Raw genomic sequence first — 17,109 nt, 5'->3', positions numbered from 1 at the left:
TTCCTGATAGGAATGTCAATCTCACTAAAAACAGTCCTAACAGACAGACATGGAAGCTTCACTGGGAAGATGTCATTATTTGTGTAGGACTCATGTAACCTTTACTATTATTTACTCTCACTACAAAGTCAGTTAATTATGATGGATGCTTCCAATTATTATGTGACCCGGGATTACCTCCAGTGCTACTTTTTACTCTCCGTATTCTTGTAGACATCAGAGATCTCTACATAATGTTTATTGAAATTTGCTAACATAATAATTATTTCGGATTTTGATTATTTCTTTGCCTGAAGAAAATGAAAAAGTGGAGCCTTAGGACGGGTTCCCGCCAGAATCGCACAGGGACATGGTTCGCTTTCCTGAGCAATTCCTGTGAGTTCCTCTGCAATCGGGGGGCTTTCTGATCATGTGACCGCTGTGACAGCCAATCATGGCGTTCACATGATCAGAAACCCTGCCCCACCTCCCGGAATCAGGAACCTTTTAAAGGGCCGGGAGGCGCCGGCGTTAAGGGGTCAATGTGTATCGATGTTTGTACGATAGTAAGCAATTTAGAAAATAATAAGCAAAACTTCAAATGACCTGAACAGACGACCTCAATGAAAAGTGGAACTTCACTCAAAACGCGATGCCTGCTGGCTCACTTTCTTTCCCCAGCCTGTAACTGAGTTACAGTCGGGTTTTTTGGAGGAGGGGAGCGAGTACCGATTTTTGTCTATAAACGCTCCCACTTTCTCAATCATAGTTACATAGTTACATAGTTAGTAAGGTTGAATAAAGACACCAGTTCATCCAGTTCAACCTGAGTAAGTGTGCGTGTCTACAATTATCCCTATTTATTTAAGGTACCCATATAGCGCCATCAATTTACGCATCGCTCCACACATACATCGCACACTCACGATCCCTACCCTCAAGGAGCCCACAATCCAAGGTCACCAAACTCACATGATGTGCCTTGCCCAGCCCCCTTCCACAGCCTCCTGGTACACGTCACATGTCCCAGAAGGTAGCAGGACCATTCACAGAGCACCACATGAGCTCACACGTGTGCAGTGAGGAGCTGGTTGAGGTTCCTCAGGAAGCCACACCTGGCTTCTGTATCCAAGAAGGCCGTGCTGGGGATCCACAGCAGTAAGAAGAACTGTTTGTGGAAAGGCAGCCTCGGTAAGTCTCTGATTTTAAGGCCTCCTTCACTCAGGTAACATGCATCCATGTGAGAGCCACGTTTACCGGCATGGAGGGAGGACAGGTGCTCCATGAATCCCTCCCATGCAAGACATTTGGGAGTCAGGAGATGTATGGACACAGCCACTGTTCCCAATGGGACCTGTGTGGGGGTGCACGGCCCTGATCGTTTGTCACTTCTCTTCAATGAATGTTTGACAACGATGAGACCAAAAGAAATATTAAAAAACATGTAATTCCATAAACATCAAATCTATATCATACAATAAATCTAAGCTCAAAAAAAGTTCTGTATCTCTTATTCTGGAGCTCCTTAGTGTCGTAGAACTGGTTTCCAGTGTCTCTGAAGAAAGTCCGGCCTGGGAGTAGATGTCACCTCCCAGAGCAGGTGGATTAGACACCAAAAAATACACCTACCTCATATATAAACTGTATATTACAAGAGGAAGGGTAGACGGCATCTCTGATACAGAACAAGGTAGGTCTTCATTGCAATTTTTTCTCTACTTTCATAACAATGCACTCTCTGCAACTAGAGACTGAGAAGAGTAGATAGTTTGAAACTTTGTTTCTTCTTTGTTCATATATACACAGTGTATTGATCGTTGTTCTTGTTTGTATTTTTTTTGTTAAAATGTTAGATGTCTCATTTCTAAACTTTTAAATTACAAATTTCTAATAAACTCCAAATTTGTTTAGAAATACAAACATCTTATATTAAAAAAAAAAAAAAAACAACTGAAAAAAAAAAAAAAAAAAAGCATCTGAATGAAAAAAACAACTGAATGAAATATTTTCAAATTATATTACTTTTGTTGAGCTTTTTGCTTGACTAAAAATGTAAATAGAAAATAAATACATAAAACTTTATATATGATAGAAAAATAAATAAATAAATAAAAATAATGGCGCACACATACACATGTATAAAAAAAAAAAAAAAAATTAGACATTTAATTCAAAGTTCTATGTCTTTCTTCTTTTCTTTTAAACACCAGAGAAAATATAATAACCTAATGTTAAAGTTAGAGAACGTCTCTGATTTTACCTGGTTACAAATAGTCATAATAAGTTTCTTTTTTTTAGTGACAGAATAGTTTCCTTGTTGTATAAGATCAGCAATGGTACTTGGGGCTTAATTAAGAAAGAAAGAGTAAGGAAGAAAGTGCAACCCATCCTATCCCAGACATATGCTGTCTTTTGTATATCATGCAACTATATAATTTATTGCAGGGATCCCAGATTTTAAAATATATTCCAATACTATCATTTCTGTAGATTTTTTGTTTAATAAGAAAAAAAAATGTATTTGTATTATCTATCTATCTATCTATCTATCTATCTATCTATCTATCTATCTATCTATCTATCTATCTATCTATCTATCTATCTATCTATCTATCTACACATATATATATATATATATATATATATATATATATATATATATATATATATATATATATATATATATATATATATATATCTATATCTACTATTTATATATAATAATATAATAATATATATATATACATACATATGAATAAATAATAAAGAACACATACACATGTAAAAAAAGAACAGACGTTTGATTTCAAGTTGTATTTCTCTTTTTAAACACAGAGGATAATAACCTAATATAAAAGTGAGAGAACACCTCTGATTTTACCTGGTTACAAATATTAATAATAAGTTTAGTTTTATGTGACAGAATATTATCTTTGTTATTATAGATCAGCAATGAGCGGTACTTGGTATCCTGTGGTCTGGATGTGCGCTCTGTTGCTCTGGGGTGAGTTATTCTGCAACATTAATTATCTTCATTTTAATATTCATCACCTAAAGCAGTGTTATACCCAACCCCAAAAATGCCTTATATCGCAGCCTACTGACCATTAGACGTGGCGGCTGCATTTGTTTTCTTTTTTAAGGCTTTTCCCCCTCGTGATCTGGCCAGTAACACAACTTCTGTATTATACAGACACCACTCTGGATGAAGGAGCACAGGGGACACCTTTGGACAGCAGCATTGTCAGTCTGGGGGGGGGAGAAGTACTAACAGATTTAACCACTTCCCGACCTGCCGCCGCAGTTATACTGTGGCAGGTTGGCACAGCTGCGCGAGCCGTCGTAGCTGTACGTCGGATCTTTAAGTTGCTGTAGCAGCGTGTCCCCGGAGCCGATGCACGTGTCCGGCGGGCGCGATGACCGCCGGGCACCCGCGATCGCTCGTGACAGAGCGAGAACCGGGATCTGTGTGTGTAGACACACAAATACCGGTTCTGTCAGGGGAGAGGAGACACATCGTGTGTTTCTACTAAGTAGGAATACCGATCAGTCTCCTCCTCTAGTCAGCCACATTCCCTCCACAGTCAGAAACACACATAGGGTACACAGGTAACCCCTGTGGCAAATCAGTGGCTATTTTTAGCTCTGATCGCTGTATAAATGTCAATGGTCCCAAAAAAGTGTCAAAAGTGTCCGATCTGTCTGCCGCAATGTTGCAGTCCTGATAAAAATCGCCATTACTAGTAAAAACACAAAAAATAATAATAATAAAAATGCCATAAAACTATCCCCTATTTTGCGGATGCTATAATTTTTGCGCAAACCAATCAATATACGCTTATTGTGATTTTTTTTTTTACCAAAAATATGTAGAAGAATACAAAACTGATGAAGAAATTTTTTTTTTTTTTATTATTTATTTGGATATTTATTATAGCAAATGGTACAAAATATTATGTTTTTTTTTTTCAAAATTGTCGCTCTTTTTTTGTTTATAGCGCAAAAAAAAAAAAAAGCACAGAGGTGATCAATTACCACCAGAAGAAAGCTCTATTTGTGGGGAAAAAAGGACCTCAATTTTGTTTGGGTGCAACGTCGCACAACCGCGCAATTGTCAGTTAAGGCGACGCAGTGCCGAATCGCAAAAAATGGCCTGGTCAGGAAGGGGGCAAACCCTTCCAGGGCTGAAGTGGTTAAACGCATTGAAGCCAAACTCCAGCTGATACTTTATCATCATTTACAGCAGCCCTTCTCCCCTTTTGGGATGAAGGTTTTACATGAATTTTATCTTAATTTTTTATTTTTATTTTTTTTGTTAGCACCCCTGGCAGTATTACATGGTTTGTCCCCATCTATGTAACTGCACGAGGGCTTTTCTTTTAAAAAACAACAGACTTACTGGCTGGATTTCCAGATGTCAATAGAGGAAAGAAAGCCTAAAAAAGAACGAATGTAGCCGCCATATCTAAAAATTGGTAAGCTGCGATGTAATACTTGTTTGTTTTTGTGTTTAACACTGTTTTAGTTAATTTAATTTTCCTACTCATTTATATAATTCCAGCATTTTTCTGCTGGCTGTGCGTATAACAGTCTGTCCTAAAAGAACGCTCATACTTTAGGAAATGGCAGGTTGGAATGGTATGGCCAATTATATGGGGACATTTTCAGAATACAATGCGGGTTATTTACGAAAGGTAAATCCACTTTGCACTGCAAGTGCCCTTGAAATTGCACTGAAAGTGTACTTGGAAGGTCAGTCGCTCTAAATCTGAGGGGTAGATCTGAAAAGAGGGGAAGCTCTGCTGATTTTATCATCCGATCATGTGCAAGCTAAAATGCTGTTTTTTATTTTCCTTGCATGTCCCCCTCAGATCTACAGAGACTACACTTCCAAGTGCACTTGCAGTGCAAAGTGGATTTTCTTTTGGCAAATAACCCCCCAATGTCTCAGCTGTGTTGATGCAGGGATCTTTTGTTTTTTTTTTTTTCATTCAACCGACTGGTTAAACAAAAAAAAAAAATGTACCCAACATAAGGGAGACCAGACCCTTCGAACTGGTATGACAAGTGAATAAAAACAGAACAGTGACTTCTCGTCTAGTAGAAGGTTTCAGTGTCTGAATGCTTTATAAAAAAGCATAGTGCTCTGAGATTCCTTTATCATATTTGAAATACATATTTGTAAAATGTACAAGTATAATAAAAATAATAAATAATAAAAAATGTAGATATAAAATATTAGTTTGAAAGCATTTTTAAAAATAAATAAAATTGACCCAACAATGTATATCTATATATATATCTATATCTCTCTCTCTCTCTATCTATCTATCTATCTATCTATCTATCTATCTATCTATCTATCTATCTATCTATCTATCTATCTATCTATCTCTCTATCTATATCTATATAGATATCTATAGATATATCTATATATATAGATATATAGATATATCTATATATATCTATATATGAATATATAGATATATATAGATATATAGATATATATGTATATATCTATATATATGTAGATATATACATATATATATATATATATAGATATATATCTATAGATATAGATATATATCTATATCTATAGATATATATCTATAGATATAGATATATATCTATATCTATAGATATATATCTATATCTATATAGATATAGATATATATCTACATCTATATAGATATAGATATATATATATTTATTGGTTTTTGTTTTTTCTGTTCTTAGGTGGAATACAACATGCAAATGGGCGTCCAGTAACACAAATCGGCAGTGAGTATGGAATATATTAAAGTACAATCACTGTGCTGCATTACTAAAGTAGACATGTAATACAGGGAGAGTTTCTGATTTGGATGTCAAATGAACCCAGTCAATCTTACCTTGTTACCTGCCTAGGTGAACATAAACATTTTAGGTTAATTATTATTGTCCTCCCCCAAGATAGGCAGAACTGACAGCTTTTGATTTTTAAATTTAAAATTTTCATTTTGTTTCATTTTATCATAAATAATAGACCTGTGCAGAACGGAAAAAAGTGAGCAATAGAAAAATGCTAAAATTTTTTAGACAAATGTAAAAAAAAAAGGTCCCCCCCAAAATCCATACCAGGCCTTTATCCAAGCATGCAGCCCGGCAGGTCAGGAAGGGGGTGGGGGGGTGAGTGACCACCCCCCCTCCTGAACCATACCAGGACACATGCCCTCAACATGGGAGGGTACTTGTTGGTCCATGTTGATGGGGGACAAGGGCCTCTTCCTGACAACCCTGGGCTGTGGTTGTTGGGGGTCTGTGGGCGGGGGGCTTATCGGAATCTGGAAGCCCCTTTAACAAGGGGGCCCCCAGAATCCTGCCCCCCCCTATGTGAATGATAAATCTACATCAGGGGACACTGTTTTTTACTTTTTAATAAAGGATTTGTCAAAAACTCTGTGTTTTTATTATTTTTTGACACTTTTTTGGTGAATGGGTAGGGGTACTATGTACCTGATACCCATTCATATAGAGGGGAGCTGGGATCTGGGGGCCCTCCAGTTAAAGGGGGCTTCCAGATTCTGATAAGCCCCCCGCTCGCAGACCCCGACAACCACAGACCAGGTTTGTCGGGAAGAGGCCCTTGTCCCCATCAACATGGGGACAAGGTGCTTTGGGATGGGAGGGGGCAGAGCCCTTCCTGCCGCAAAGCAGCCACCCCCCCATGTTGAGGGCATGTGGCCTGGTATGGTTCAGGAGGGGATGCTCACTCGTCCCCCCCTCCTATCCTGCCAGGCTGCATACTCGGATAAGGGTCTGGTATGGATTTGGGGGTGGCAACGCTGTTTAAAAAAAAATTGGGTGTGGGGTTCCCCTTAAAATCCATCCCAGACCCAAAGGGCCTGGTTGGGCCTGGTATGGACCCCACCCCGTCCCCACCCCATTTTTTTAAACATTTTTCTATTGCAAAATTGTCGGCATTCTTTTCTATACATTTATCTATCAGTGGGGAAGCCCGCTGACAGATGATGACTCATGGTTGTTAAGGATGCGGGCAGCCGGCTTCCCGGCCCGCTGCTTAACAACCAGCTATTTCTTCACACAGAATTTGAAATATATATATATAAATCTATAAATCTATCCCCTATTTTGTAGATGCGGTAACTTTTGCGCAAACCAATCAATATATGCTTATTGTGATTTTTTTACCAAAAATATGTAGAAGAATACTTATCGGCCTAACCAGAACAAAATAAGAGGTGGACAAATGAGCCCCATTGGTTTCAGCAAATTCTGCCAAGCAGAGTGAAGGGCATGTTTAAAATCACAGTTGTTAGCCAGATAGGAGGGGACATGTCAAGTTCCCCCAGCAGCAAGGAAATGCAATACCACAAAACTGTACATTAATGGGGCAGTGATCCGAAATGACCATGTCCTCGATAGTCGACAAGGTCACCAAAGGGAGTGTGCCTGGCGACCAAAAAAAAATAGTTGATACGAGAGAATGAATTAAGGGAAGGGGAGAAAAGGTGTATTCTCGATCAGTGGGGTGGGAAGTACGCCAGATATCCTTAAGGTGGTGTGAAGAGATCGATTGAGCTAGCATAGCGGGTGCGTCAGCCGAGGGGATTCACCTTGTAGGCCCCGGGGGAGCGATCCTCAGATAAGTGCATGATTGAATTAAAGTCCCCACCAATAATATGGAGGTGTTCAGGAACCTGCAGGACCCAGAAGGTTAAGTCTTGAAAAAAGGACTGTCCCAGGGATTTAGGGGCATAGACATTAGAAATAGCAATGTCACGAGTGGCAATAGTTAGGCGAAGGGTAAGTCTGTGACCAACCGAGTCTGTCTCAATGGAGCGGATTGTGTGGTGGAGGTTCTTATGAATAACAACCCCCGGCTTTGCGTCCCACAGCTGGGGAGCCAAAAACTTTACCTATCCACAATTACCAGAGAGGAGAGAGATCATCTGCGGTCAGGTGAGTCTCTAGTAGGAAAGCAACATCCGCCCACAGGCGCTTAAGGTGTCTCAAAATTTGTATATGCTTATGAGGGGAGTGTAACCCTTTGACATTCCATGAGATTATCTTTAGGTGATCCTTAACATCTGAAGGAGACATGACTGTTGTGATAGATAGATGTGAGGAAGCCTGAACAGGGGTGATATCACCCCAGACATAGCCCCGTCGGATCCGGCATCACTCAACCTTTGGTAGAATCCTAGAGATAAAAAGAGAAAAGATAGCACAATAAAACACAAATAGCGAACAACAAAAAACAGGAGGGTAAACCTCCAAAAACAGACCAGGGACGTCACTTTTCTCCCCATGGAGCACACTCCCAAGATACCCCCATCAAGAACTTCCTCTGCATTTGTGTATTTGAAACAGCTACGAGGAGGGGAGGTCTAGGGATGAGGGGAAAAGGTGGGGGAGGAGGGGGTAGGAGGAGAGGGAAGGAAGGAAGGGAGGGAAGGAAAGGGGAGGATCCGACAAGCAAGTGGGGACAACAGTAAATCAAAGTAGGCTGTGGGTGGCAGCCATTAAGGTCCACTAGACGAGGCAGAGTAAGAACGGAGGGTGAGGACATATCATAGAGAGGAGGTCATTCCTGTTCAGAAGGTTCAAGGTGGTTGGTGCCCAATAGATATGTGAGTACACAGGGGAAGCAGCAATATAGAAGAAACAACAGGCGCAAACCACACAGATTATCAGGAACGGGTAATCAGAGGTATGCAAAACGATCTTCTGGGAGGCCGAAGCGCACCCTCTTGTAGGAAGTTTTCTGAGGATTTTGCTGGTTTCTGGATGACAGAGCAGATCTTCTAGGGGAGGAAGGCTCGGTGGAGGGAGAAGGATCTTCCTGTTCCATAGCTGAAGGGTGTGCAGTGTTAAGGTAGTGCTCTGCTTCGGATGTTGAAGTGAAAGAGACCCACTCACCCGTGGCAGGTTGTATGTACAGGATCTCTGGTTATGCCAGTGTGATAAAAATGAGACTGTTGTAAAGTGAGGAACAGACCGTGGAGAAGGCCTTGCGCTTGCGCATAACTTCAATGGAGTAATCTGGGAAGAGGAGCAGTGGATGATTATCGATGGTCAGAGTGCGGACTCGGCAAACGTTTTGAAGTATGGCATGCCTGTCTGAGCAATTAGGCTATCTGACAATCACATGCCAGGGCTTGGATCGGGATTCAGATAGTTGACTGATATGATCGGCCCGTTCCACTAGGTAGGCTGTGTGTGTAGCCCTAGCTGTTCCAGAATAATGGTGCAGATGGTGGCAAGGGTGGAAGAGGAGTAAGATTCTGGTAGTCCTATTATACGCAAGTTGTTGCATCTGGAACGATTCTCCAAGTCGTCCAATTTTTCCTCTAGCTCCTTTTGCCCTGTGGGGAGCCTGCTAATGACAACGGACACTGCAGCAGCACCAACTTCTATAGAGGAGATACGCTCCTCTGTCTGGTTAATTCTCTGGGTCTGAAGCTAGAGCTGTTTGTGGAGGAGTTCTAGCCCTTTAAGGACCACTCGGTCCACAGCATCAGCTACCATGGGAATCAGGATTGTCACCACCACCTGTGCAATACTGGCTGGAGAGGCAGGGTCCATTTGTGGAAGCGCAGAGGGTGCTGGAGATAGCACAGGAGCTTCTGCAGCAGAGGGCTTGACCGGAGGAGCGGGTGCCATGTTGGCTGCAGCATGTGCTGTGTCCTCTGTGTCCGTACGGGCAACGGGGGGCTACTCGTGCTGCTTTACGCTCCCACGCTTTGAGGATCTAAGTGGGCAAAAGCAATTGGCGTCTGGAGAATAGATACTGATTCAACAATGTCAACATGTACAGGAGAACAGATACAAATTGACATCAACCTTAAACCATGGAAAGGGAGGAATTTCAGAGCAAACCTTTTGGCTCCTTTCATAGAAGCAGACAAGTCGGGATGAGTCTGATAATAAGTTTCCATTGTAACTACAATATTAGGTGATTACCACTGAGTTATCCCCTTAAATTATGTTGTAGATACTCCTAGACAGAATATACCTTATTGCATTGGCTCCATTTGTACTTTTAAGTATCATCTACTCAACCAATATAACTTATGGGTCTATGGGACCCTGTTTGTAAGGAAACTTTCTTTCTTTTTCTTTCTTTTTTTCTTTTTTTCTAATTAAAATTTATAACCATTATTATTCTTGGGGTTCCAAATATGTGGAGAGGCTTTAACTTGTTGTATTTAATATTTAATAATAACTGTATGATGTCATCGACATTCTATATAAAGACATATCTTTCTTTCCAACATGAAGGCAATTGTACCATTTATTTAAATCCGGAGACTATTATCGACCTTTCTCCTTTAGCCAAGTGTGACTTTGTGCGTAAGTATGTGTGATTGAACATATGAACTTATTGTAGAGCAAAAAGTTACTTTATTATTGTCAGGGATGTAGAAGCTGTGTGGGAGTTGAAATTGTGACCGGAACCAGAGAGATCGATAAACATTCAGATGATTCAGATTCACTCCGAACAAAGAAATGTTATAATACACAGGACATCTCCTCCTGAATATGATTTGATGTATAAAGCCAAAACAAGATAATATTACAACAGAATAACAATTCCCCCCTCCCCCGTTTTGCATAGAAACTTCTCATAGACTCCTTTATACATGTTCACATTTATATTTTCACTTTTATTTATATATACTACAGGCGTCATTCTAGGTATAGGAATAGAAGTTATTGCATCTGGTTATGCATGTGAGTATACATACTATTATTAACCACTTCAGCCCCGAGCCTCCTTTTGAGATTTGTTGTTTACAAGTTAAAATCAGTTCTTTTTTGCTAGAAAATTACTTAGAACCCCCAAACACTATATATATTTTTTCCAGATACCCTAGAGAATAAAATGTCCGTCATTTTAATACTTTATGTCACACCATATTTGTGCAGCAGTCTTACAAGCGCAATTTTTTTGGGAAAAAATACACTTTTTTGAGTTAAAAAATAAGGCAGCAGTAAAGTTATACAAGTATAAATGTAGCGCATAAACATGGTATGTGTACTCCACAGGACACCTCAATGGTGAAAACCAAATGAGATGAATACCAAAGTCCATGTGAACGAACTAGGAACACAAAAAATGTCTCTAAACAAACGTGTACAAAGAAAATAGCTGGCTGTAAAAGTGTTCGTAATAAGAACTGAAAACTGGGTGGGTCAACACATGGATGCAGCTTCCCTGTGGGACTTCAACACAATGAAACAATAGTAAGCTTGGACTCTTACCGGATCCTGTGGACTCCCCTGTCATATGACATGGAGTCATGTGAGCATTTCGCCACTCCAGGCCTGTAGATCGATATCCTGGTCCTCAAGGGTCATAAATGTCGATTCCCCAGGTCATCAAACGAATCCTTATAGTGGACACGAACAGAGTTCTGGCGACTGAGGAATGTAGTATATACATAGGTGTGCGCAGTCTATTGGATTAGGGTGTGCACCCCAAAGCTCAAACACACGCTACCGATCACTCACTGTGTTCACTCAGAAAGGGAAGGGGCCAGTAAATCATTTATTTACCGGCCCCTTCCCCACTCATCCTAAAACATCCACCTGTGTGTGCCCGTAGCAGCAGCCGGTGGGAGAGGAGGGAAGCCGGCAGCACTGCGGGGAGAAGGGGGAGCCCAGGGCAGTAGAGAGAATCTGTGCATTACAGGGTGATTAGGGTGTGCCTGGGCACACCTGGCACACCCTGTGCGCACGCCTATGAGTATATAGCAGAGATGAGCTATATTACTCCTCTCCCGATCATATGTGGAAAGAAAGGAAGAGCTTCTCCATAGTGCAGATAAAAAACGGTGGTATCTTTTTATTGTAATAAAACAAGATACATAAAAACAAAGTGATCACTAAATAAAAAATATTGGGGCAACCTGAGAGAAGGTAAAAAAGCGCTACATTTATACTTATATTTTCATTGTTGTTTGTCACATTGTATGTAGCTGCTCTATGTACTAGCTTAGCGCAGTGTTTTTCTGTTATTTTAGCAGTAAAGTTATCCCAATTTTTTTCTATATCATGAAAGATAATGTTACGCCGAGTAAATTGATACCCAACATGTCACGCTCCACAATTGCGCCTGCTCGTGTAATGACGACAAACTTTGGTCCTTAAAAAATCTCCATTGGTGACGTTTAAAAATTTCTACAGGTTACCAGTTTTGAGTTACAGAGGAGGTCTAAGGCTAAAATTATTGTTCTTGCTCTAACGATCATGGCGATCATGGCGAAACCTCACATGTGTGGTTTGAACACCGTGTTCATATGTGGGCGCAACTGACGTACGCGTTCGCTTCTGCATGCAAGCTTGGCAGGACAGGGCGCTTTAAAAAAAAAATTCTTATTTATTTTGCTTTTTAATTTTTATTTTTACACTGTGATTTAAAAAAAAAAATGGGTCACTTTTATTCCTATTACAAGGAATGTAAACATCCCTTGTAATAGAAAAAAGCATGACAGGTCCTCTTAAATGTGAGATCTGGGGTCAAAAAGTCCTCAGATTTAACATTTACACTTAAATACAAAAAAAAAAAAAAAAAAAAAATTAAATGTCATTTAGAAAAAATAAATAAAAAGATTCCCCTTTAAGAGCTTGGGCGGAAGTGACGTTTGAATGTTATGGAGCCGAGCGGGGGGCCATCATTCCCTCACTCTGCATCCAGGTTCAGAGGGGGAAGGACGCGGGGGAAGGCTCCGGTAAGCTGCGGAGATGACGGCCACTTTTATCTTAAAGAGAAAATCGCATATAGAATACAATTGGTTATGAATAATTGCCCCATTAAAGGTTTGGTTTTGGATTTTGTTCAATTTCGACTTTCAAATAATGTGCTGATATATTTATAATTTTAGCACTTTGACAAAAGAATATATACTTTTTTTTTTTTTTTTTTTGTTTTGTTAGAATTTAATCTAGAAAGATGATCAATGAACATCAGAGAAAGTGAGTATGTTTTCTGTGGAAGCTGCTGAACTAAATAAAAGAAATAACAAAGAACCCCCGACTGAGAATACCTGATCCTGCAGAATGGATGATCAGGATGGATTAAATAATCTGACAATGAAAATAATTTTTAGTAACTAGCTCAACTCAACAAACATGAGTTTATTTGAAGCAAAATATAACCATATTCCTATATATAAAAAAAATACTAAACCTAAATACTTTTTTTAAAGTTTTGTCTCAGTACATTACACATAGGAGAACAAAACCAGATGCTTTAACTGCTTGCAAAAAAATAATAATAATCATGAATACATAAATAATAATATTAATCAATTTGAATGATATTATTATATTAATATTTTATAATATAAAACATTTTATGACTACCATCACACTCTTAATCTGTTCTATGCTCCCTCACATCTTTAATCTCTCCTATTCTACTGGCAACTTCTCCCCTTTAAAGCATGCACAGATTACTCCCATACTTAAAAAAGCCCTCATTGGGCCCCACCAACCTTAGCAACTTAAGACCCATCTCATTGCTCCCATTCACCTCTGAACTTTCACAACGCTTAGTTTACAATCTTATGAGCTCCTACCTCATTGAAAACAACCTACCCCTTACAGTCTGGCTTTCGCTCGCAGCACTCCACAGAAACTGTCTTACTAAAACTCACTAATAATTTAATAACTGCTAAAACCAAGGGCCACTACTCCATACGCCTACTATTTGACCTCTCTGTGACCTTCTATACCGTTGACCCCCCGCTGCTTCTCAATAATCTCTGTTCCCTTGGCCTCCAGGATTCTGCTCCATCCTGGTTCTCCTCCTACCTGTTAAGGCACGGCTTCGGTGTTACCTACAACTCTGTCTCTTCCTCTTCACTTCCACGTTCTATAGGGGTCCCCCAAGGCTCTGTTTTTGGACCCCCTTCTCTCCTCTATTTACACTTCCTCCCTTGGATCTCTTGATAACCTCCCACAGCTTCCAATACCATCTCTATGCTGATGACACTCAAATCTGCCTGTCTACTCCTCACCTCACTTCAGTCTCCTCTGGCATTACTAACTGACTAACTGTATCAGCATGGATGTCGCACCACTTCCTTAAATGAAATCTCTCTAAAACCGAGCTGGTAATATTCCCCCCGTGCTCCCCTCCATCACATTTCCATCAAGGTCAGTAATGCAACCATAAATTCCTCCCCTCATGCCAGGGTACTGGGTGTAATCCTGGACTCTGACCCGTCCTTTCAGCCCCAAATCCAATCGTTGTCAAAAGCTTGTAGACCTCAGCTCCGTAACACCTCTAACATTTGCCCCTTTTTAACCAATGAAACCACCAAGCTACTCATTAACTCCCTTGTTATCTCTCACCCTGTCTATTGCAACTCCCTTCTAATTGGCCTACCTTTCCATATGCTATCCCCTCTTCAGTCTATTATGAATGCTGCTGCCAGACTGATCTACCTTACCAACCTATCAGTGTCTGCAACTCTTCTCCGACAATCCCTACAATAGCTTCCGATTGCCCAGCAAATTACATTCAAAATACTAACCACAACATGCAAAGCCATTCACAACTCTGCCCCGAGCTACATCACCAATCTTGTCTCCAAATATCACCCAAACCATCCTCTCCGCTCCCCTCAAGACCTCCTACTCTCAAGCTGCCTTGTCACCTCCTCCCATGCTCGTCTCCAGGACTTCTCCAGAGCCTCTCCCATCCTCTGGAACTCGCTACCTCAACCTCTCCGGCTAGCTCCTACTCTGGCTGCCTTTAGGCGATCCCCAAAAACTCATCTCTTCGGGGAAGCCTATCTCGCCTCCAACCAATCTTTTATCAGTTCCATCAGCTCATCCCCACCAGTTACAAACTTTTGTACCACCTGCCCCACCCTATTAGATTGTAAACTCTTATAAGCAGGGCCCTCTTAACCCTCTTGTATTTTATTGTATTATAACTGTACTGTCTCCCTTTTATATTGTAAAGCGCTGCGCAACCTGTTGGAGCTATTTAAATCCTGTATAATAATAATAAAAATAATAATTTAAATGTAAAAAGTAATGATAACAGAGCACTGCAATAATGCATGTCTTATCTGCCTGCAGCTTAGCTTTGACAGCTGACACTATTTTTTTCATTATTTTTTTTACAGTCTGTACATTACTTTACCAATGCAACCTCTGTGGGTGCTTTTTTTTAAATTTAATTTTTTCTTTAAACAAACCAATGTTATTACTATGATGGACACACATATACAGTAAGGCGTGTTATTGTGGTAACCATATGCTATGCCATATGTTGTGACTTTTGAAGGAATATATTCTGTATATGGACTTTTTAAATTAATTTATATAGATTTGTTCTGAAAAAAAAAAAAAAACCTATTATTGACTGTTTTTTCCAATTCTCAACTACAGGCAAGGAAACTCTGCCCAAGGAATTTGAAGCTGAATATCAGAGGGAAATGAAAGAGATTTTTACTTTTGTTTCAAATAATTTCATGGAATATAAAGGAATAAATCTGAAACATCTGAACATTTGGGTGGATTTACCTGTCAAATATGTTTCCGAACAACGCAAATCACCTAACTAATCAAAATAAACCCAATGCTTGAATCTGAAAGTGTTATCATCGTTGTCTAAATGTAAACTAACATACTTGTTTTTGAGCTTTTATAATAATCATACATCCATGTTAAAAAATAACAGGGAATGTCTATGAATCTGCAGGAAAACCTCATTTCATTGTAGAACTTAAAGGGCCATTTCACCCAAAAGTGATATTTCAGTTAGAGGCGGGGGATGGTAGGTGCTGCCACCTACTGGCTTCTTAATCCTATTGCAGAATTTAGCAATGAGGTCCGTCTACCATACTTCCTGCCTCTGGAGTAGAGTTTGGCCGAACACCCCCGCAAAAGTTTGGACCCGAACCACAAACCCTATTAAAGTCTATGGGACCTGAACTTGAAAAATCAAAAGTGCCCATTCTGAAGGCTTATATGCAAGTTATTGGCCAAAAAAGGGTATGGGGGTCCAGTACTGCCCTGGGGGACATGTATCAATGCAATTTTTTTAAGATTTTTTTTAAAGGAGCAGTGTGTTAAAATGCTTAAAATGAAACAATAAAAATAAAAAAAATCCTTTAAATATAGTGCCTGGGGGGTCCCCTTAGTCTACATGTAAAGTGGTGCATCTGTACCATGTATAGAACTGATACAAAATAAGTGCAGCGCTATACCAAAAATTGAAAATCAAATGTACATATACAGAATTATATCCAATGTGCATATACAAAAATTACTTATATATATATATATATAACACTATGCTGTAAATTTCCTGATACTATACAAAAGAAATAATTATATACGTTAACACTAGCAATAAAGTGCAATGTACTCCTTATTGCACACTGTCCTTTTAATTCCAATCAATCGTGCAAAAGAGAATGATCGGGCAAAAAACAACAAAAGAGAACGATCGTGCAAAAAACAAACAGTCCATTTGGTGAACTGTGAAATCACTAGATGAATGAAGGTAAATATCTTCACTCTAATCCACCTCTGTGCATATATATATATATATATATATCCTCATGTCACCGTCAACAGTTGTGCCCTCACCTTATAAGCTTAATAGCTACGCCTTCAGATTACAATCAATCCTCTGCTTGGCCTCTTTATATTTTTCTCATTAACCACTTGACGACCGCCTCACGCCGATGTACGTCGGCAAAGTGGCACGGACAGGCAAAATCACGTACAGGGTACGTGATTTGCCTTCCGCGGGTGGGGGGTCCGATCGGACCCCCCCCCGGTGCCCGAGGCGGTCGTCTTTTGTCCAGCGGCGATCCGTGATGAGGGGGAGACCATCCGTTCGTGGCCCCCCCCTCGCGATCGCCGCCGGCCAATGAAAACACTCCTTTGCTGCTGTATGCTAAACAGCAGCAAAGGAAGTGATGTCATCTCCCCTCGGGTCGGTATTTTCCGTTCCGGCCCGAGGAGAGAAGACATCTATGTGAGTGCACAACACACACACACACAGTAGAACATGCCAGGCACACAAAACACTCCGATCCCCCCCCCGATCGCCCCCCGATCCCCCCCCAATCACCTCCCCCCCCCTGTCACAAACT

General features: G+C 40.2%; 1 long non-coding RNA gene across 1 annotated transcript; it reads left to right on the top strand.

The window, feature by feature from the left end:
* The first annotated feature begins 2,760 nt into the window (after window positions 1–2,760).
* LOC141110304 (uncharacterized) lies at window positions 2,761–15,590 on the top strand. Its single transcript, XR_012236266.1, has 5 exons — window positions 2,761–2,983; window positions 5,717–5,761; window positions 10,265–10,336; window positions 12,923–12,961; window positions 15,392–15,590. It is a non-coding gene; the product is annotated as an uncharacterized lncRNA (long non-coding RNA).
* The last annotated feature ends 1,519 nt before the right edge of the window (window positions 15,591–17,109 follow it).

The sequence above is a fragment of the Aquarana catesbeiana genome, linkage group LG10 (assembly GCF_042186555.1).
Source record: "Aquarana catesbeiana isolate 2022-GZ linkage group LG10, ASM4218655v1, whole genome shotgun sequence".
Classification (NCBI taxonomy): domain Eukaryota; kingdom Metazoa; phylum Chordata; class Amphibia; order Anura; family Ranidae; genus Aquarana; species Aquarana catesbeiana.
This window is presented reverse-complemented; position numbering and strand designations above follow the sequence as displayed.